At 35.8% G+C, this 22,544-nt stretch overlaps 1 pseudogene; it reads left to right on the forward strand.

Moving 5' to 3' along the window:
* The first annotated feature begins 4,634 nt into the window (after positions 1-4,634).
* On the forward strand, positions 4,635-5,553 carry LOC113199239 (taste receptor type 2 member 13-like; annotated as a pseudogene).
* The last annotated feature ends 16,991 nt before the right edge of the window (positions 5,554-22,544 follow it).

The raw sequence follows: 22,544 nt of genomic DNA on the forward strand, positions 1-22,544 counted from the left end.
CTCCAAAACCCATAGTAAGTAGATCAAATATCCAATGTAAGAAGTACATACATAATCAAAGACAGAGGAAATGTCATAAATAGCTCGATCATCTTGAAATTTTTTAAGTTTTGATATTGAAGGCAGAGTCCATTAAAAATCAATGTACTTAATAATATAATTATAGTAGCTTCTGAATATCTAAGGCAATAAATATAATAAAAGGTAAATACTAGACTTTGCAAAAATATTTGCAATGTATATGCTACTAGAATATTTAATACCATTATCATTTTATTAAAAAAAGAAAGGCACTTCAGGAAACCAGTATGAAATATTATTGTGATATTTCATTACTTATAAACAATGACAATGATATTTCATTACTGGTTTCCTGAAGTGCCTTTCTTTTTTTAATATATATATATTATGAGATATTATATTAACCAATGCACTGTGTCTTGGATATACTATTAAAATACATATATACATATATGTGTTTGTATACACAAACACAATTTCTGAAATAACAAAAAAACCTGATTATTGCACATATGAAATTTATCCTCATATTTGAACAAAATGTTTGTCAATTTTAATAGAGATCTTAAATATTTATGTTGATTTGGACCCTAGGACTTGATCCACTTTTGGAGCTTCATTCCACAAGTGAAGATTTCATTATAAAGTTTATTACATAAAATATTGTGAAGCAACCAAAACATTTTTTAAGAAGAATATTTCAACATAAATGGGCATCTGCCATTCCATACAAACGTTAAGAGGAGGTTGAAAAGCAGTACCGAGTAAGGATCACTATGTCAGCATGATGTCAATGAATGTTTCGTGGAGATGATTCTTTCCAAAGGAGGGTAAGCAAGTGAAACAACGTTCTCTACTGCAGAACCTCTGCAATAAGCTCAGGTATTTTGTTAACATTCAGGAGAAGAGTGATGTTATTATGTGGTGTTTTCAAACTTTTTTGAGCACATAAAATTTCCCCTGTCCATAAAGCAACTTGAATGGCTAAAGTTTATGATTTGTTGATAAGTAATTAAAGTTTTATAGCATATTTGTGGGTGCACAATATGTCTTCAAGTTTTGTTTAGGTGGAATAATTGAAATAAATAACAATAGATAAATGTTCATAATTTTTACTTTCATCTTTTGGCTTATCAAAATAAATAATTTCCTTTAGTTAAATACAGTCCCTCTATGGTAGTTAAAAATTAAATTTAATCTAAATCTAATAAATAATGTAGCTGATAGTGATAGAACTGATAGCTTGCCATCTCTAAATCCAGAATTTTTTGCCAGTTCCATTCTTCAATTTTCTGTTAGTTTTCTACCTGATGACTTTTAATGTGTTCATAAACTGCATTTTAGCATGAGCCAGAAAGAGAAAACAGTGAAAGGAAATCTGCCCTTATTTGCATCTGAGAACACTACACTTCATTCACTTTGAATATGGAAAATTATCACCCCTATCTCTTATAAAGGAAATAAAACATTGCTATAATGGAAATTGCTGGCTGAGTCATTTGAAAAATGATAGTTATGACTTCACAAAGACTGGTCTGGCCTTATTCTACAATAAAGTTGATTTTTTAAAAATAGTATTTTGATGAAATAATAACAGATAAATGCTGAAACAATAAATACTAAACATCATGTGCTCCCTTTGGACCAGAGACAGTTGAAGATGTCCCAAGAGGGAAGAAGAATAAATCTCACATAAATTGAGATAGATCTTTAGAAATGAAGTATAATCTTTAAGAGATTCTCCATCTCTTGTGGTCTTCAGTTGGTCTTTATAGTACTTTATGTCTCTGGAATAGGGTTTCAGCTCAACTGTTCTTTGAAAAGGTAAACTGAGAGGCACAATAACATTTTATAAATTTATTTGAGCAAAGAAAGCTTCATAAATTGGGAAGCTGAAAACCGGAAGTGGTTCAGGAGCTCCCCTGAAGGAACACAAGAGGGGACTTAGGTAAGACAGGTGGGAGAACAGGAAGGAAAATATCTGGTAAGAGTTCGACAGTTGCCTCCTGTGGTCTATCCTGCTGGAAAGCCAAGCTTGTTGGCTGCTTCTGGTTAGCTGAGCTTAAGTTCAATTTTTCTTTAACGTAGGCATTTACAGGAAATAGCTCAAGTGAAGTTTCATTTATGTTTGAGAATCAAACACAGTGGAGGTCACTCCTGAGGCCTCCCTGGCTGAGCCTGCTCAGGGACTCTTCAGACCTGCTCTCCATTTTAATTCAACACAGACAACTAGTCTCCACCAGTATGAGAACGCACTGTGTTATCTATTTTTCCACAAGTATAAGAATGCACTGTGTAATCTATTTGGTTTTGTTCACTTTCATGTGCCAGAGACAATCATAGTTCTTTTCAAACACCCTCCTGTCTTTGCTGAATTTCTTTGCTCTTGCACTGTGTGCCTTTATTTCTGTACTTAACGGCAGATACGTTGAATACATGAGGCTTTACCAGGAAAACCACATATTTATCCTGCCTGCCTTGGGTAAACTGAAAGGATTTATTGGGTGCAATAGCTATCAATTGGACCTGTGTCTGTAAATATACTCCATTCAGAAATTTTAACATGGCTCTGGACAGCCATACCCTTGAGATGAGCTTAGCCTGAGGGCTGAGCTTCAATTAGACTTCAAAACTCAAATACTGTTTGGTTCTGAGAAGCAATTACATCTTCCAAAACTGGAAGACTCTAAGTTTCTTGAGATACATGGCAATTTTTATTCATACTCACAGATATTTTCCTAGCTCAATTAAAAAAAATAATATAGTCAACTGCACCACAATATTCAATTATAATCTCTCCCAGGAATGAGAAAATCCTCAGATATGTGATTGACTTTCCTTGTAATCATAGGTAGCCATTTACCAAATGTTTTGCCAATTCTTAATTTGCTTGCCAGCAACCAATAACATATCTTTTCTGCTCATTGACAATAAATTGATAAGAAACTGATGATGTATGTTAGATATTTTGTTTCAGCATAACTTTACTTCAAAAGACCCATCCCATAATAACCAGGCTTCACTAAGAAGTCCCTCAAATCTCGGGGACTTCACAGAGGAAAAGTATGTGTTTGTCTCTGTTTTTAGTTTCTATTATGTGTCCAGTACACACAGTGGTCGCACAGGGATTCAGGCTGACACATGCTCTTTCTTAACCCTCGTTTGAGTGTCAAGGCAAGAAGATAACTGCAACACAACATTTCCACAATTTTTATTGACTAAAAAGTTCATATGACAATGTATAACTTCAAGGGGGAAAAAGGTACCCTACAAAAATGCATTTCTTATAATTTTACAGTCATAGTTCCTTTTTCACTAACTCTATGCTGTTTGCAAGATATGCAACTAAATCCTGACGGCAAAGAAATGTTGAAGAACACATACATATGAGTTTCCATTTGCACTCTTGACACAAGCTTGAAGAAATTCCTTATACTTTTTTTTTTAAATTTTAAAAGCAAATAAGAGAGTCTTCCTGTCTATGAGAGAAAAGCCTTTGGGAATGTTGTTATTTCATTGATTTTTTATAATGTAGAATATCTGAATGTTCTGTAGATCCACCCAGCAAAGTTTGTGTGATTAATAAAATACAGACATACGTAACTCACAAGTTATATATTTATTAAATAAAAATAACTTTTTCTTTATTGAGCGAAATAGCTATTTATTATATTATAGCCAAGATAAAAAGTGTTTTATTTACTCAAATATCAAAGTAGATCATCTTTCTTGAGTCCCTACATTTCAGAATTGTGCTGATTCACTTTCTTTCCTCAGGCAGGCTGAGGAAATACAACTCTTGGTAATGAGTAACTCTTTCTTTGCTTTGATGTTGGTTTTGAAATTGATGGTATATCATAGTTCTATGCTTTTCGGCAATTGTTGCTTTTTTTAAAAAATTATTTTTTTGTTCCCTTTTATGTTTCAAAAAGAAACATGAAAGGAAAAGTGGATAATATCTGAAGCTTGGCACCTCGGCACAGGGGTGAGTACTACTGAATTTCGAAGAAGCAGGGAATGAGGAAGACTCAGGCCTGGTGAATGGGCTTCTCTACATTCCTGACATTAACCAGATGAGGCCTCAGCTCCACAGGAAACTGAGGATTCTTGAAATAACATCAACTTCTCTTTGTATGTTTTTTAAGTCCTCGGTGGCCATGCTGTGAGACACAGAAAACTTCATTTATCTACATATTTGATGAAAGAGATATTTATAATCTTTGTACCTAAGAACTCAAGCTGGTGGAACCAAATTTTCTGCAGCTGAGAGTAGGCAAAAAGTACAAAACAGTGAAAGAGAATATGTCTTTATTTGCATGTTGGCAAATGTGAGTTTTACTTTGCTTCATAAACATCTATGAAACATATTGTAACCTCTGGTGAGGACATAAATATCTTAGCTAGGGCTCAGCAGAGAAACTGAAGAAAAATAAAGATTTCACAGAAACATATGCAGATTAATTAGCAAACCTTAGATATTTTTGACTTTCTACTGGATTAATGGTTAAAGAAGAAGCAGGAGGAGGAGAAAGAGGAAGAGCTTAGCTGTACATTCAAGGATATGTGTGGCATTTTACATCAGTGATATTAGACCTTAAATTTTCTGTTTGAACATGGAAAATGGCTTGCAGAACATCCTCATCCTCATAATGATTGTACAGTTCATATTTGGGAATTTGAGCAACGGAATGATAGTGCTGATAAACTACATAGAGGGGGTCAATAAAAGAAAACTCTCTTTACTTGATCAAATCCTCATTGTCTTGGCAATTTCTAGAATTTTTCTGCTTTGGAAAGTATTAGTAAGTTGGTTTAGTTCTCTGTGTCATCCACTTTTACTCATACCTGAAATAGAAGTAAGAATTGCTATTTCTTCCTGGATATTTGCCAATCACTTCAATCTCTGGTTTGCCACAATCCTCACCATGTTTTATTTGCTCAAAATAAAACAGCTTCTCAAGGCCTATTTTTCTCTATCTGAAGTGGAGAGTAAAAAAAGTGATTCTGATGATACTGCTAGGAAACCTGATCCTCTTGATTTTAAATCAGATACTAATAAACATATATATTGAAGACTGGATTTATGGAAGTGAAAGAAACACAACGTGGAATTCCAGAATGAGTGACTTTGCAACATTTTTAGCCCTGATCATATTCAATATGACTATGTTCTCCATAACTCCATTTACTGTAGTTTGATCACTTTTCTCCTGCTAATCTTCTCCTTGTGGCGACATCTCCAGAATATGCAGCACAATTTCAAAGGACCCAGAGACCCCAGGACCAATGCCCACATAACTGCCTTGAAAATTATGATCTCCTTTCTTCTGCTCTATGCCACTTACTTTCTGTCTTTTTTTTCATATCATTGCTTTTGAAGATGCATCAAAGCAAGTTGGTTCAGATTCTTTTCCTGAATTTTGGACTCATCTATCCTTCAAGCCACTCATTTATTTTGATTTTGGGAAACTCCAAGTTAAGGGAGGCATTTCTTTTGGTGCTGAAGCAGCCACTGTGTGGGCTAAAAGATGAGAAACTCACTACTCTGTGAGTTGTTTAACCATGAAGTATGAGGCTGGGGATGTGGTTTAGTGGTAGAGCACTTGCCTGGCATGTACAAGACACCGGGTTAATCCTCAGCACTGGAAAACAACAATAGCAGCAACAACAAAACAAACAAAAACTAGATGCTATTGCATGTCCTAGGTAATAAAAGGAATCTATGAAGAGATCAAAGATATTTATTTCTTCCTCTCAGGCTTTCCAATGTAAAGGTCAATGTAAATTTTTTCAAATGAAGGTCTATAATAACATTGTACCTAAGAACATTACATATTTATGATGTGTATTTCTGCAATATTGATAATTTGAAATGATTTTAAGAAATTGTAGATTCCCTTAAAATTTAAAAATATGTACCAGGATGGCAGATTAGAGGAAAGAAGCATCTAAGGTCACTTAGATATTAATTATGAACCTGTGAACCTTCATTATTTTGGCTGGTAATGACCCTTAAATTCTAAATTATTCATTGGAGCTGGGTATAATTATCTCATGTACACCTATTATTTGGTGACTCAAGGACAACTTGAAGTTATTTAACTTAGAAACATGAAAAATTTTTATTTTTTTACTAGTACTGATAGGAACATTGGGAGGATTAAAAGATTTACTGTCATATATAGATAATTAGAACAAATTCTTTTTTTTTCTGTTGTGTTTTTATTTTTTTATTATTATTTTTTTAAATGTTGGTTGTTCAAAACATTACATAGTTCTTGATATATCATATTTCACATTTTCATTCAAGCGGGTTATGAGCTCCCATTTTACCCCGTATACAGCTTGCAGAATCACATCAGTTACACTTCATTGCTTTACATATTGATAAACTCATGTCTGTTGTATTCTGCTGCCTTTCCTATCCTCTACTATCCCCCCTCCCCTCCCCTCTTCTCTCTCTACCCCCACTACTGTAATTCATTCCTCCCCCTTGTACTGTTTTTCCCTTTCCCCTCACTTCCTCTTGTATGTAATTTTGTATAACCCTGAGGGTCTCCTTCCATTTCCATGCAATTTCCCTTCTCTCTCCCTTTCCCTCCACCTCTCATCCTTGTTTAATGTTGGTCTTCTTCTCGTGCTCTTCTTCCCTAGTCTGTTCTTAGTTACTCTCCTTATATCAAAGGAGACATTTGGCATTTGTTTTTTAGGGCTTGGCTAGCTTCGCTTAGCATAATCTACTCTAATGCCATCCATTTCCCACCAAATTCTATGATTTTGTCATTTTTTACTGCAGAGTAATACTCCATTGTGTATAAATGCCACATTTTTTTTATCCATTCGTCAATTGAAGGGCATCTAGGTTGATTCCACAGTCTTGCTATTGTGAATTGTGCTGCTATGAACATCGATGTAGCAGTGTCCCTGTAGCATGCTCTTTTTAGGTCTTTAGGGAATAGACCGAGAAGGGGAATGGCTGGGTCAAATGGTGGTTCCATTCCCAGCTTTCCAAGAAATCTCCATACCGCTTTCCAAATTGGCTGCACCAATTTGCAGTCCCACCAACAATGTACAAGTGTACCCTTTTCCCCACAACCTCGCCAGCACTTATTGTTGTTCGACTTCATAATGGCTGCCAATCTTACTGGAGTGAGATGGTATCTTAGGGTGGTTTTGATTTGCATTTCTCTGACTGCTAGTGATGGTGAGCATTTTTTCATGTACTTATTGATTGATTGTATGTCCTCCTCTGAGAAGTGTCTGTTCAGGTCCTTGGCCCATTTGTTGATTGGGTTATTTGTTATCTTATTGTCTAATTTTCTGAGTTCTTTATATATTCTGGATATTAGGGCTCTATCTGAAGTGTGAGGAGTAAAGATTTGTTCCCATGATGTAGGCTCCCTATTTACCTCTCTTATTGTTTCTTTTGCTGAGAAAAAACTTTTTAGTTTAAGTAAGTCCCATTTGTTGATTCTAAATGTTAACTCTTGTGCTATGGGTGTCCTATTGAGGAATTTGGAGCCCGACCCCACAGCATGTAGGTCGTAGCCAACTTTTTCTTCTATCAGATGCCGTGTCTCTGATTTGATATCAAGCTCCTTGATCCATTTTGAGTTAACTTTTGTGCTTGGCGAGAGAAAGGGATTCAGATTCATTTTGTTGCATATGGATTTCCAGTTTTCCCAGCACCATTTGTTGAAGATGCTATCCTTCCTCCATTGCATGCTTTTAGCCCCTTTATCAAATATAAGAAAGTTGTAGTTTTGTGGGTTGGTTTCTGTGTCCTCTATTCTGTACCATTGGTCCACCCGCCTGTTTTGGTACCAGTACCATGCTGTTTTTGTTACTATTGCTCTGTAGTATAGTTTGAGATCTGGAATCGCTATACCACCTGATTCACACTTCCCGCTTAGTATTGTTTTTGCTATTCTGGGTCTTTTATTCTTCCATATGAATTTCATGATTGCTTTCTCCATTTCTACAAGAAATGCCGTTGGGATTTTGATTGGCATTGCATTAAACCTATAGAGAACTTTTGGTAATATCGCCATTTTGATGATGTTAGTTGTGCCTATCCATGAACAGGGTATGTTTTTCCATCTTCTAAGGTCTTCTTCAATTTCTCTTTTTAGGGTTATGTAGTTTTCATTGTATAAGTCTTTCACCTCTTTTGTTAGGTTGATTCCCAAGTATTTTATTCTTTTTGAGGATATTGTGAACGGCGTGGTTGTCCTCGTTTCCATTTCAGAGGATTTGTCGCTGATATACAGGAATGCCTTTGATTTATGAGTGTTGATTTTATAACCTGCCACTTTGCTGAATTCATTTATTATCTCTAATAGTTTCTTTGTAGACCCTTTTGGGTCTGCTAGGTATAGAATCATGTCATCTGCAAATAGTGATAATTTAAGTTCTTCTTTTCCTATTTTTATGCCTTTAATTTCTTTTGTCTGTCTAATTGCTCTGGCCAGTGTTTCGAGAACTATGTTGAACAGAAGTGGTGAAAGAGGGCATCCCTGTCTTGTTCCAGATCTTAGAGGGAATGCCTTCAATTTTTCTCCATTCAGAATGATGCTAGCCTGAGGCTTAGCATAAATTGCTTTTACAATGTTGAGGTATGTTCCTGTTATCCCTAGTTTTTCAAGAGTTTTGAACATAAAGGGATGCTGTACTTTGTCGAATGCTTTTTCCGCATCTATCGAGATGATCATATGGTTCTTATTTTTAAGTCTATTGATGTGGTGAATAACATTTATTGATTTCCGTATATTGAACCAACCTTGCATACCAGGGATGAATCCTACTTGATCATGGTGCAGAATTTTTTTGATATGTTTTTGTATCCGATTCGCCAGAATTTTATTGAGGATTTTTGCATCTAGGTTCATTAGAGATATTGGTCTGTAGTTTTCTTTCTTTGAAGTGTCTTTGTCTGGTTTCGGAATCAGGGTGATGTTAGCCTCGTAGAATGAATTTGGTAGTTCTCCCTCTTTTTCTATTTCCTGAAATAGCTTGAAAAGTATTGGTATTAGTTCCTCTTTAAAGGTTTTGTAAAACTCTGCTGTATACCCGTCCGGTCCTGGGCTTTTCTTAGATGGTAATCTTTTGATGGTTTCTTCTTATTTTTTTGAGGATATTGTGAATAGGGTAGTTTTCCTCATTTCCTTCTCAAAGGCTTTGTCACTGATATACAGAAATACCTTTGATTTATGGATGTTGACTTTATATCCTGCTACTTTGATGAATTCATTTACTAGTTGTAGAAGTTTTCTGGTTGAATTTTCTGGGTCTTCTAGGTATAGAATTATGTTGTCAGCAAATACAGCTAATTTAAGTTCTTCTTTTCCTATATGTATCTGTTTAATTTCTTTCATCTAATTGCTCTGGCCAGTGTTTCAAACTAGGTTGAATAGAAGTGGTGAAAGAGGGTATCCCTGTCTTGTTCCAGATTTTAGAGGGAATGCCTTCAATTTTTTTTTTCTATTTAGATCGATGTTAGTCTGAGGATTAGTGTAGATAGCCTTTATGATGTTGAAATATATTCCTGTTATCCCTAGTTTTCCTAGTGTTTTGAACATAAAAGGGTGTTGTATTTTGTCAAATGCTTTTTCTGCATCTATTGAGATGATCATAATTCTTATCTTTAAGTCTACTGATGTGATGAATTACATTTATTGATTTACGTTTGTTGAGCCAAACTTGCATCCCTGGAATGAATCCCACTTGATCATGGTGCACAATCTTTTTGTTATTTTTTGTATTCGATTTGCCAGAATTTTATTGAGAATTTTTGCATTTATGTTCATTAGAGATATTGGTCTGAAGTTTCCTTTCTTTGATGTGTCTTTGGTTTTGGAATCAGGGTGATATTGGCCTCATAGAATGTGTTTGGAAGTGCTCCCTCTTTTTCTGTTTCCTGAAATAAATTGAAGAGTATTGGTATGAATTATTCTTTAAATGTCTTGTAGAACTCGGTTTTGTATCCATCTGATCCTGGGCTTTTCTTGGTTGGCTTCTTCTATTTCCTCACTTGGTATTTGTCTAAGTTGTGTATATCTTCCCTGACTCAACCTGGGCAGATCATATGACTTAAGAAATTTCTTGATGCCTTCAATGTCTTCTATTTTATTGGAGTATAAGGTTTCAAAATAATTTCTAATTATCCTCTGTATTTCTATAGTGTCTGTTGTGATATTTCCTCATTTATCACATATGCTGGTAACTTGAGTTCTCTTTCTCCTTCTCTTCATTATCATGGCTAAGGGTCTGTCAATTTTATTTACTTTTTAAAAGATCCTACTTTTTGTTTTGTCATTTTTTTCATTTGTTTCTTTTGTTTTGATTTCATGGATTTTGGCTCTAATTTTAATTATTTTATTTTAATTATTTCTTGCCTTCTACTCATTTTGCTTTTTTTCCCCTAGGGCTTTGAGATGTAGTTTGAGGTCATTTATATGTTGACTTTTTCTTCTTTTAAGGAAAGAACTCCATGCAATCAATTTTCCTCTTAGTACTGCTATCATAGTGTCCCAGAGATTTTGGTAAGTTTTGTCTAGGTTCTCCTTTATCTCTAAGAATTTTTTAATCTCTTTGATATATTCTGTGACCCATTGTTTATTCAGTAGCATATTGTTTAGTCTCCAGGTGATGGAGAAATTTTTATTTTTATTTTGTCATTGATTTCCATTTCATTCCATTATGATCTGATAAAATTCATGGTAGTCTCTCTACTTTTTTGTATTTGCTAAGAGTTGCTTTGTGGAATAGTATATGGTCTATTTTAGAGAAAGAACCATTTGCTGGTGAGAAGAAGGTGTATCTGCTTGATGCAGGTGAAATATTTTATATCTGTCAGTTAAGTCTATGTTATTGATTGTGTTATTGAGTTCAATAGTTTCTTCATTCAACTTTTGTTTGGAAGATCTATCCAGTGGTGAGAGAGGTGTGTTAAAGTAACCCATGATTATTATGTTGTGGTCAATTTGACTCTTGAACTTGAGAAGAGTTTGTTTGATGAACATATAGCTGCACCACTCTTTAGGGAATATATATTTATGATTGTTATGTCTTGTTGGTGTATGGTTCCCTTGAGCAGCATGTAATGTCCATCTTTATCCCTTTTGATTAATCTTGGCTTGAAGTCTACTTTATTTGATATGAGTATAGAAACCCCTGCTTGCTTCCATAGTCCATGTGAGTGGTATGATTTTCTCCAACTTTTCACCTTCAGTCTGTGTATGTCTTTTCCTATCAGATGAGTCTCCTGGAGGCAGCATATTGTTGGGTCTTTTGTTAATCCAATCTGCTAGTCTATGTCTTTTGATTGGTGAGTTTAAGCCATTAACATTTAGGGTTACTATTGGGACATGGTTTGTATTTCCAGCCACATTTGTTTATTTTTGTTATTTTACTTGAATTGGGTTTCCTCTTTGATTAGTTTTTCCTTTAGTGTACTACCTCCCTCTGCTGATTTTCATTGATGTTTTTTATTTCCTCTTCATGAAATATTTTGCCAAGAATGTTTTGTAGTGCTGGTTTTCTAGCTATAAATTCTTTTAACTTTTGTTTATCATGGAAGATTTTTACTTCATCTTCAAATCTATAGCTTAATTTTGTTGTATACAAGATTCTTTGTTGGCACCCATTATCTTTCAGAGCTTGATATATATTGTTCCAGGATCTTCTAGCTTTCAGGTTCTGTGTTGAAAAATCTGCCATTATCCCAATTGGTTTTCCCTTATATGTAATCTGATTCCTTTTTCTTGTGGCTTTTAAAATTCTCTCCGTATTCTGTATACTGTTGGGCAGTTTCATTATAATGTGACTTGGTGTGGGTCTGTTATGATTTTGTATATTCAGCATCCTGCAGGCTTCTTGAATTTGGATTTCTAATTCATTCTTCATGTTTGGAAAGTTTTCTAATATTCTTTCATTAAATAGATTGTTCATTCCTTTGGTTTGGACCTCTATGCCTTCCTCTATCCCAAAAACTCTTAAATTTGGCCTTTTTATGCTATCTTATATTTCTTGAATGTTCTGCTTGTGTTTCTTATCGTTTCCATTGAGTGGTCTATGCTCTTTTCAAGATGATTATTTGATCTTCGTTGTCTGATGTCCTATCTTCTAAGTGGTTTACTCTGTTGTTGATGCTCTCATTTGAATTTTTAATTTGGTTTATTATTTCTTTCATTTCAAGGATTTCTGTTTTTTTTTTTTTTTTTTTTTTTTTTTTTTTTTTTTTTTGTAAAACCTCTATCTCCCTGTTGAGATTATCTTTTGCTTCTTGGATTTGTTTTTGTAGTTCATTGTTGAAGTGATCTTTCATTACCGATATTTGTTCTCTTATATCTTCTTTGAGATCCCAAAGCATTTTAACCATGTATATCCTGAAATCTTTGTCTGTTATTTTTCTGCTTGTAGCTGCCAATGCTTATAATGTTATGCCATCTTAATTTGTTTGCGGTACTTTTTTCCCTTGTCTTCCATGTTGCTCAAGTGTCTTCCTTTCCAGCTCTGTGGATCTGGTGTATTATTGTTTTTACCCTATAGATTTGTAGTGCTTTAGTAGGGTTCCAAGATATCAGATGGTAATCCGATCTGACAGCCACGCCCACCAAAAAATGGTGAGGAAGGTTTTCCAAGATGGAGTTGGTCTGCTTCCAGCGCCGGGTTGTCTGGTGAGGTGGGGGGAGCTGGTTGATGGCCTTGTTCTGTGGATAGGTAGCAGCTGTGAGACCTGCATGGGAGCGAAGCACAGTCTGGAGTTTTGCAGAGGTGCTGATAGGTAATTCTGCTAAGCCACTTGTGTGAGCTAGACTTGCGGGCTTTGTGTCTGGAGTTCAAAGACTTGCTCAAGCACAGAGGTTCTGATTTCTGCATGGGTGGTCGAAGCACTGGTGATTTCTGAAAAAATCTGCTGTATAGGGGTCTTCTCACATCCTCTGAGATGTTGTATTTCATCTAGGTTAGACCTTGTGGAGAAGCTGCCTGTGTGTTTTCTTGGTTTCAGATAAAAATGAGACCTCTTCTATTTTACCACCTTGGATTCTGCTTGCATTCCTGATAATTGCCATTCTGCTGGAGTGATTTGAATTTCTCTAATTACTATGGGTGTTCACCATTTTTTCATATATGTGTTGATCAATTGTATTTCTTCTTTTGTGAAGTGTCTGTTCTGTTCCTTAGCCATCTATTGATTGAGTTGTTTGTTTGTTTGTTTATTTATTTATTTATTTTTTTTGTGTGTGTCTGAAGTTTTTTGAATTCTTTATGTATCCTGGAGATTAATGCTCTATCTGAGGTGCATGAGGTAAAACTTTTCTTCCATTCTTTAGGCTCTCTAATCATGGTGTTGATTATTTTCTTTGCTGAGAAGAGCTTTTTGTTTTGAATCCATTCTATTTATTGATTTTGGATTTTACTACTTGGGCTTAGGAATCTTGTTAAGGAAGTCAGATGCTAGGCCAACATGTAGAAGATTCAGGGCTACTTTTTGTTCTATTTGGCACTGGGTCTCTGTTCTAGTGCCTAAGTCTTTGTTCCACATTGAATGGAGTTTCATGCAGGGTGAGAAAGAGAGGTTTAATTTTACTTTGCTACATGTGGCTTTCAAATTTTCCCAGCACCATTTGTTGAATAGGCTATCTTTTCTCTAGTGAATGTGTTTGGCTATTTGTCTTGAGTGAGATAACTAGATTTATATGGGTTGTCTCTGTGTATTCTGTTCTCTACCATTGGTCTATGTGTTTGTTTTAGTGCCAATACCATGCCATTTTTGTTACTATGTCTCTATAGTATAGTTTCAGGTCTGGTATTGTGATGCCTCCTTCTTCCTGCTTCTTACCAAGAATTGCTTTGGTTATTTGGGCTCTCTTATTTTTCCAAATAAAGTTTGTGATTGCTTTTTCTGCTTCTACAGAGAGAAATATTTCATACTGCTTAAGAAAATTATACATCAGTAAGATACATCATTGAATTTTAATAATAATTTCAGTAAATATGTATAATGCTTCGGTAACATGACCATATTGATAATATTAATTCTGTCTATTCAGGAGCATGGGAGATGTTTCCATCTTCTAAGATCTTATTCATTTGTTTTCTTTAGTCTTGTGTAGTTTTTATTTTATAAGTCTGTCACCACTTTTGTTGGAATGATTCCCAACGTGTTTTTTGTCTTGTTTATTTGTTTTAACGCTATGGTAAATGGATAGTTTTCCTAATTTCTCTTTCAGTGGATTCATCACTGATGTATAAAAAATACATTTGATTTGTGGGTGTTGATTTTATATGAGTCTATTTTACTGAGGTTATTTATTAGTTCTAGAAATTTTCTGGTGGAAATTTTTGGATCTTCTAAATACAGAGTTATGCCATTGGCAAGTAGAGATCACTTGAATTCTTTTATTCATATTCATGCCCCTTTAAATTCTTTTTTCTAATTGCTCTGGCTAGATTTTCAAGAACACAAGTTGAATACAAGTGGTTAAAGAGGACATCCTTTTCTTGTTCTAGTTTTTAGAACCAAACTTGCATCCCTGGGATGAACCCCACATAATATGTTTTTCTATGTGATTTTCCTAAATTTTATTGAAAATTTTTCATGTATATTCATCATGGATATTGGTCTGAAGATTTCTTTCCTTGATGTGTCTTTGTCTGGTTTAGGTATCATGGTGATATTAGCCATAAGTTTGGAAGGGTTTCTTCCTTTTGCATTTCAAAATACTTTGAGAATACTGGTGATGATTCTTCTTTGAAGATATTGTAAAACTTGACTGAGAATACATCTGGTACTGGCATTTTCTTGATTTGTAGGCTTTTGATGGCATGTGGTAGACTGTATTAAAAAAACAAGACCCAACAATATGCTGTTTCCAAGAAACTCACCTCCTAGTCAAAGACGTCCGCAGACTGAAGGTGAAAGAATGGGAAAAGATATATCACTCATATGTATCATGTAAACAAGCAGAGGTTTCCATTCTCATATCAGATAAAGTGAATCTCAATCCAAAAATAATCTTAAGGGACAGAGAGATATTTCATACTGCTTAAGAAAATTATACATCAGTAAGATGTAACAATTGTAAATATTTATGCCCCAATCAATGGAGCATCTAAGTACATCAAACAAACCCTTCTCAATTCAAGAATCAAAACCCACAACACAATAATACTGGGTGACCTTAATGCACCTCTCTCACTACTGGACAAATTATCCAAACAAAAACTACATAAAGAAACAATAGAACTAAATAATACATCAATATTTTGGAATTAACAGACATATATAGAAAGTTTCATTCATCAGTGAGTGAATACACTTTCTTCTCAGCAGCATGCAGATCCTTCTCTAAAGTAGAACATATCCATGCCGCAAAGCAACTCTAAGTAAATACAAAAAGAATTTTTATCAGAACCCAATGGAATGCAATTAGAAATCTATGAAATTATAAAAATAGAGACTTGTTTAAAACCTGGATCCTAAATAATACACTATTGAATGACAACTGAATAACAGAAGAAATCAAGAATGAAATAAATAAAATACTTAGAATTAAATGAGAATGCCAACACAATACAGCAAAATGTCTGGTACATCATGAAATCAGTACTAACAAGAGAGTTCATTGCATTGAGCTCATTCATTAAAGAAAAAATGTCAACAAATAAGTGACTTAAGATTGCATCTCAAAGCTCTAGAAAAAGAAGAACAAACCAACAACAAAAGCACTAGCAGACAGGGAATAATTAAAATCAGAGCTGAAACTGATGAATTTGAAACAAAGGAAACAATTCAAAAAATTGACAAAATAAAAAATTTGGTGCCTTGAAAAAATAAATAATATTATAAATCAGTTGCCACACAAACAAAGAGAGTGAGAAAACTCAAATTACTAAAATACATGACAAAAAAGGAAATATCACACTACTGAAATACAGAAGATATTTAGAAACAATTTTGAAAATTTATCTTTCAGTAAAATAGAACATCAGGAAGACATCAACACATTTCTAGAGACATAGGACCTACCCACACTGATTCAAGAGTATATACACAATTTAAACAGATCAATTCCAACCAGTGAAATAGAAGACACCATCAGAAGCCTACCCACCATTCAGTATAAAATCTAATAATAATAACATCTAATTTTATGAGCTATTTGACATCCATGATTTTTTCCCAATACATTGAAAAGAAAGAAATATATGTAACACACACACACACACACACACACACACACCTTGTTTACTTTTTGTACTGTGGCTTGAACCTGGAGGAGTTTTACAACTGAGCTACAATCCCAGTCTTTGGCATTTTTTTTTATTTTGACAGAGTTCTAAGTTGCTTAGGGCCTTACTAAGTTTCTTAGGCTGCTTTGAACTTGCAATCCACCTACTTCATCCTCCCAAATCACTGGAATTATTGGCATGTGCCACAGTGCCTATGTTTGAAACTTTAAATGTTGAAAATCCCTAACAATGGTAATGGTAGTCTCAGTTTTTTGTTCATATGTTTCTTTGTTTATCAATGACTTATAAATTCCAGTTTCTAAATTGCAAGAGAACCAGAGACCCTGGATTGAAAAGTGCCCATTATTGCTCTGTTTGAACTTCTTCTACCTGAAACCTCATTACTCATCTAGTCCATTTTCTCTAAAAATTCTGTAGGGGAAAGCAGTGTGATGTTTGAAACTAGACAGAATTAAAAATGCTCAAATATGTATGAGCTACTAGACAAAGGTATTGGATTTGTACTTGAAAAACATCTCAGTTATGACCTTGGCTATGGTTCAATATGGTTTGAGTGTCTGCTATGGGCTCATGGGCAGAAGCATAATCCTCATAAGATAGTAAGAGGGTAGATTCTTTATCCAGGACTGAACACTGACCTTTGAATATTCAATGAGAAGCAGTGAGCTCAGGGCTCCATTTAATTCCTAAGCTTGTTTCTTTAATTATTTGTGGTCATTATCTTGATCTCCGGAAATTTACAATGCTACTATTACAACAGTTTAAATATAAGGTTGACATAAAGTTGTTTTACTTCTAATGTCAGCATATGTTTATTCATAGAGTTTCTCATAAGCAACACATATTTGAATCTTTTTATTAATCCATTTGATCAAAATGTGTCTTTTAATTGAAGGCTTTAATCATTTATATTCCAGGTAATTTTCAATACACAGTACTTACTAAAGCACATTTTTAAAACTTATTTGTCATTTCATTGTTCTTTCTTTTTCTCTTATAGTCTTTGTTGTGCTTAAGTGATTTCTTTAGTAGTGTCTTGATTTTTCATATGACTTTGAGTTTGTCAATTACAGACTTTTGTTTGAACTGTACCACTATTGGTATTAACTTCAACAAGCTATTTTGAAATAATAGCCTCATTTTATGCTCTTAAATATAAGATAGGAAAAAAGAAACATAATGCCTACTAACAAATATCTCTGCTTATAATCTCTTCCCAAACACATCTTTAATTTTTGATGTCCAATTTAATATCTCCACATTGTTTCTGTTAACTTAATAATGTAGCTATTACTCTTCAATCTCATAATAAATTCATGAATGGCTTACACACTGTGCTTTCAATATAACCACATTTTCTATTTTCCTTTGAAGTTACTCTGAGCAGAGAGATTCTTATAGCTTCGCAGGTTCTCAGTCATTGAGGTTTCAGTCTTTCAGTTTGAGGAACTCCATTTAACATGTCTTATAAGACCAGTCTGGTGGTGATACATCAGGTCAGCTTTGATTTCTTTTAGAATGTTTTTATTTCTTCTTAATTTCTAAAGGAGAGCTTTGCTGGGTACACGCTTCTTTATTCCCAGTTTTGCTTTTTCATTCATTACCATGAAAGACTCAAGCTTCTCTTTTCTAGCTAAAAGGTTTTCTGAAGAAGTTGGTTGCCTAGCCAGTTGGAGCACACTTGGTGCATTTGCTTCTGTTTTCCTTTTATTGCTGCTTTCGGAATCCTCTCTTTACCTGTGACCTGGACAGCTTGATTTCAGTATTACATGGTGTGGATCTGAGTCAAGTCTTACTGATAACACTTGACTTCATTGCACCGTGACTTTGTATATTTCTCTAACATTGGGAGTTTAATGCTATGATCTCTTTTGATGCATGTTTCACAACTTGAGTATTTCAAGTCCCTCTTGAACCTCAATACCTATAATATTGGCTTTTAATTCTGTTCCACAGTTCCCACAACATTTCTTCCTTCTGCTTTATTACTCTTCCTTCTCTCTCCACTAACTTTGCAATTTCAAAGGCCCCATTGAAGATCCTTATTCTCCCTTTTGTATGACCTACTCTGGTACTGATATTTCCTATTATGCTTTTAATTCCACGTCATCTCATCTACAATACTGATAATGATCATTATTATACTACAGAGTAAGATGTTTCTGAAGAGAAATGGCATGTAGCCAGTGATTAACAAATGTGACCTGTTATGTAGATACTGGGCTCTGTTGGCACAATATTAAAAAGCAAGGGGAGAAGGCCATGTGTGACTTAACTCCAGGGATTTGAGGTAGAGATTAAGCAAGTAGTCATAGTTGGGATAAATTTAGAAACATATGAAAATAAATTTGTTACTAGACACTGCTTGGGGAATGAAAGCACAATAGTAACTCATGTTTTGAATAATGAAATAAAACAATCCTTATTTCTAGGAACTGATTAATAGTCATTGAGGGATGATTTTCGCAAGATTCTGTGTTAAATCCTCCCCTAATACCTCAGATTGTATTTGAAGAATGAACTTTAATACAGGAGTTAAGTTATAATGAAGTTGTTAGGATGTCGCAATCAAAACTGCCTAGGAAGCATTGTATCCTTTATGAAAAAGACCTTCAGACACATAGAGAGAGCAGCGTTGCATGTGCACATACAGAGCCCTCCTGAGATACACCATGGAAGTGTCCCTCTGGGAGACCAGAAGAAGCCACTGAAGACATCTAGCCTCAAATCAGACATGGTGGAGCACACCTGGGATCAAGTGACTTGGGAAGCACAGTCGAGAAGATTGCAAGTTTGACACCATCTTCAGCATCTTCATGAGACCCTTAGCTACCTAGTAACACTCAGTCTCAAAATAATAATAAAGGTAACTCAGTGGCAAAGCACTCCTTTGTTATGGTTTAGATATTAGCTGTTTCCCAAAACTTTGTATGTAAGGCAGGGCAAGAAAGATTGGAAGTGAAATGATTGGGTTATGAGAACCTTAACCCAAACACTGCATCAATCCTATGATGGGAATAACTACGTGGTAATAATAGCTAGGTAATGTGTGCAGGAAGAGGTCAACCCTTTGCACTTGCCTTTGGGGCATATATTTTCTCTGTGGTGACAGGAGTCTCTCTCTCTCTCACTCTCTCTCTCTCTCTCTCTCTCTCTCTCTCTCTCTCTCGATCTCCTCCCTCCCTCTTTCTCTCCCCACCCCTCTTTCAGATATTGCTATATCCTAAGCCAATTTCCTCCACCATACTTTTTCAAGTTGATGTTCTATCTCACCTCAGGCCCCAAGGAATGGAGTTTGCCATGTATAGATTGAGTCCTCTGAAACTGTGAGTGCCAAAAGAAACTAGTCCTCCTAAAATTGTTCATCTCAGGTCTTTGGTCATAGCAGGAAAAAAGCTGACTAAAACACATAGGTTCCAGTGTCAATATTTTTTAAAAAAATTAATAACAGGACCTGGTACCAGCTTTTCTTGACCTAAACATTGAAATATGTTTAGTGAAAATAACAAATCCTCTTATTAATTTGACAGAGTGCATGCTTATTCTTAGCAGACAGCACTAAGTAAAATGGCAAAGGAGGGGAATTCAGATATGAAAAACAAGAATTCTTTCTGTCATGGTAATTGTACCTACATATTTCATTTATTGTTATTTTTCATTTTATTCTTTGTGTACTGGGCACTGAAAACAGGTCTGCCACACCACCAGCGCTGGCTTCATGAAAGAAGGTTCGATTCATGAGTAATTACTAGGGAGTTTTAAATTAAAGAGGCAAGACTCTCATTACATTTAATACCAGCTCCGGGATGACTACTCCTAGCTCCTACCTCCAGCCACCTAATGCAGTGGCCAGGTTTACAGAAGAGACTAGCCAGAGAGGGAGAGCACGCCAGGGAGTGAGCTTTTTTGGGGGAACAAAAACTTCCGGGGAAAATCCCACCCAATGAAGGTTAATGGGGGCAGCATCCCAAGGTCAGGGGTGACAATTGGGTCTTTAGGGCAGTGGCCAGGTAGGCCTCTGCACAGACAAGCCCTCAGACCTGGAAAGGGTGGGGAAGGCTTTTAACACAGCTGTGTTCAGACGCCTCTCATCCAGCCAGGGAGGTAACTCAAATCACATGTGAGAATGGCCTCCCACACACAGGTGCACTCTATTGCTGAGTTACATCCCCAGCTCTTTTTATTTTATTTTGAGGAAGAGACTTGCTAAGGTGCCCATTGTGGCCTCTAACCTGGGATCCTCCTCTGCAGCACCCATATTTACGTGGGCTTATTCTACCTCAAGACAGGGTACGTATTTCAGACAAGAACTTGGCTTGAGGCATTCACTCACCTACACTTTTCCAGCTCCTGCTTAGAGTTTTCAACACACACTTCTTGACTGATAGATCTTCAATCAGTGCTGCTGTTGCCTCAGTGTGGTAGTGTCTTGGGAGTTCACAAGTCAGAGTCTTCTTTCAGGATACACTAGTCTCTTTATCTCATTGCTGATATAAGCAAAGGTCAGGGAAAGGGCCCAGGGTGAGTGCTATTTGGAAGAATCACCCGCTATCTGCCACAACCCACCAGGCCAAGGACAAGGATGACTGTCACTAGGACTGCAGCTTCCACAGTTGCCCACACAGGCGAGCACCTCTGCCTGGCTGTCGAGCTGCTCTTTCTCTCTGTAGTTCCTTTCCTACCGGAAGGTCAATCATGTGCCATTTGGTGAGGACCACTCATCACCTGCTTCCCTTCTCATGTCCTGTCTGCAGAAATCAGACTGCCATGGCAGTAAACACAGGAATGTGCCAGGCCAAAGCAGCTCTGCTCTATCTCCTAATAAACCCTATCATCCAGAGACAATTTCTCTATATTTATCATAGCGTGCAAAGTATTACCCACTGGTAATATATCCCCCATTTGGAATCTAGCCATGATTATACCAGGGAATTCCATCAGCCTGGTCACCTTGCAAGAGCCAATAATATCTACAAACACCCCCTTATGTAGGAATCCCTCCTTTAGTATGCTCTCGAATAAAGGGCAAAAAGGACACTCACATACACAGCAAAGGACCCAGATTCCTCACTTGACAACAGACCTATCTTTACAAGTTCAAGTCACATGCCTCTCCCTGCCATACCTCCAAACAAGCCCCTCAACTTACCACCAGACCTGCCTGACTGAACACTTGCACACACCTGGAGACGGTCTGAGATGGTGAGATGCAGCTGGTAATACAGAAGATTTAGGTTGTCCCCAATAAGAGTGAGCAGGTAACTAATAGACAGCTCAATGAATAGCAGATGGTACAGCAATGCAGGGAACCATGGAAGCCCTGTCAGAAACATGATACCTTGCTCCAGAATTCTGGAATAAAAAATGATGCAAAGCTAGTGAAAAATAGGATAGAAGTTAATTTCTATGTTTAAATAAAGGAAGTCTCTTAAAATACAAGGAGAAAACAGATATAAAATGATAAACACTGGGAGGATTATTTCAGAACACAATAAATCAACTGTCAGAGTCCAAGGAGAGTAGAGAAGATTGCCTCTCAGGTTTCTTCAGGGAATATTGTCTGCTCTGATGACCAGTCTCAGACAACAGGATAGAACCTGACTGTAGCACAGAATGGGAATGCAATGAAATTAAGACTTTAAGCAGGCCATTAGTCTGCACTAATAAAATGCATAGTTATGATCAACCAATTTTCACTGGAAGTGATAAATAATATTCCATAGAAGATATGAGGCCCACAATCAAATGTATAGAACATGCTGGGGAAAGGTAGAATAGCACTGCTTATCTAGAAACTGTGTCTCTCTCTTGCTGTGCTATGTAAATTTCACAGAATATCTTCTGCCAATTTTGCTTTAAAAATATGCAAGTATATTAATGAACACAGAATTATTTAAGCTTGTTTCTTACAAAAATACCAACGCTTCTCAACATAACTTCACCACATCAAATATACATGGGGACACATATATCTTTATGGACTGAATTTAGGCTGTGATAACAACCTCATGGTCATCTCAGTTTTTGTAGTTAAGGTCATTGCTGCTACAAATAACCTATGTGTGCACTACTACTGCCTACAAACACAGTCACAATAGAAGACCAGATTCATAGACTCAATTAACAGACAAATTCACATAATTATGGAACTTCAGTTCTAATATCTCTGCTGACTGCAAGCACAGTTTGCTTCAACACTGTTGCCCAACTCACTTGATGCACCCCCTAGAAAAGACACACTGATAACTGCCTTCACACCACATTCT

Source organism: Urocitellus parryii, chromosome 5, assembly GCF_045843805.1.
Source record: "Urocitellus parryii isolate mUroPar1 chromosome 5, mUroPar1.hap1, whole genome shotgun sequence".
Lineage (NCBI taxonomy): Eukaryota > Metazoa > Chordata > Mammalia > Rodentia > Sciuridae > Urocitellus > Urocitellus parryii.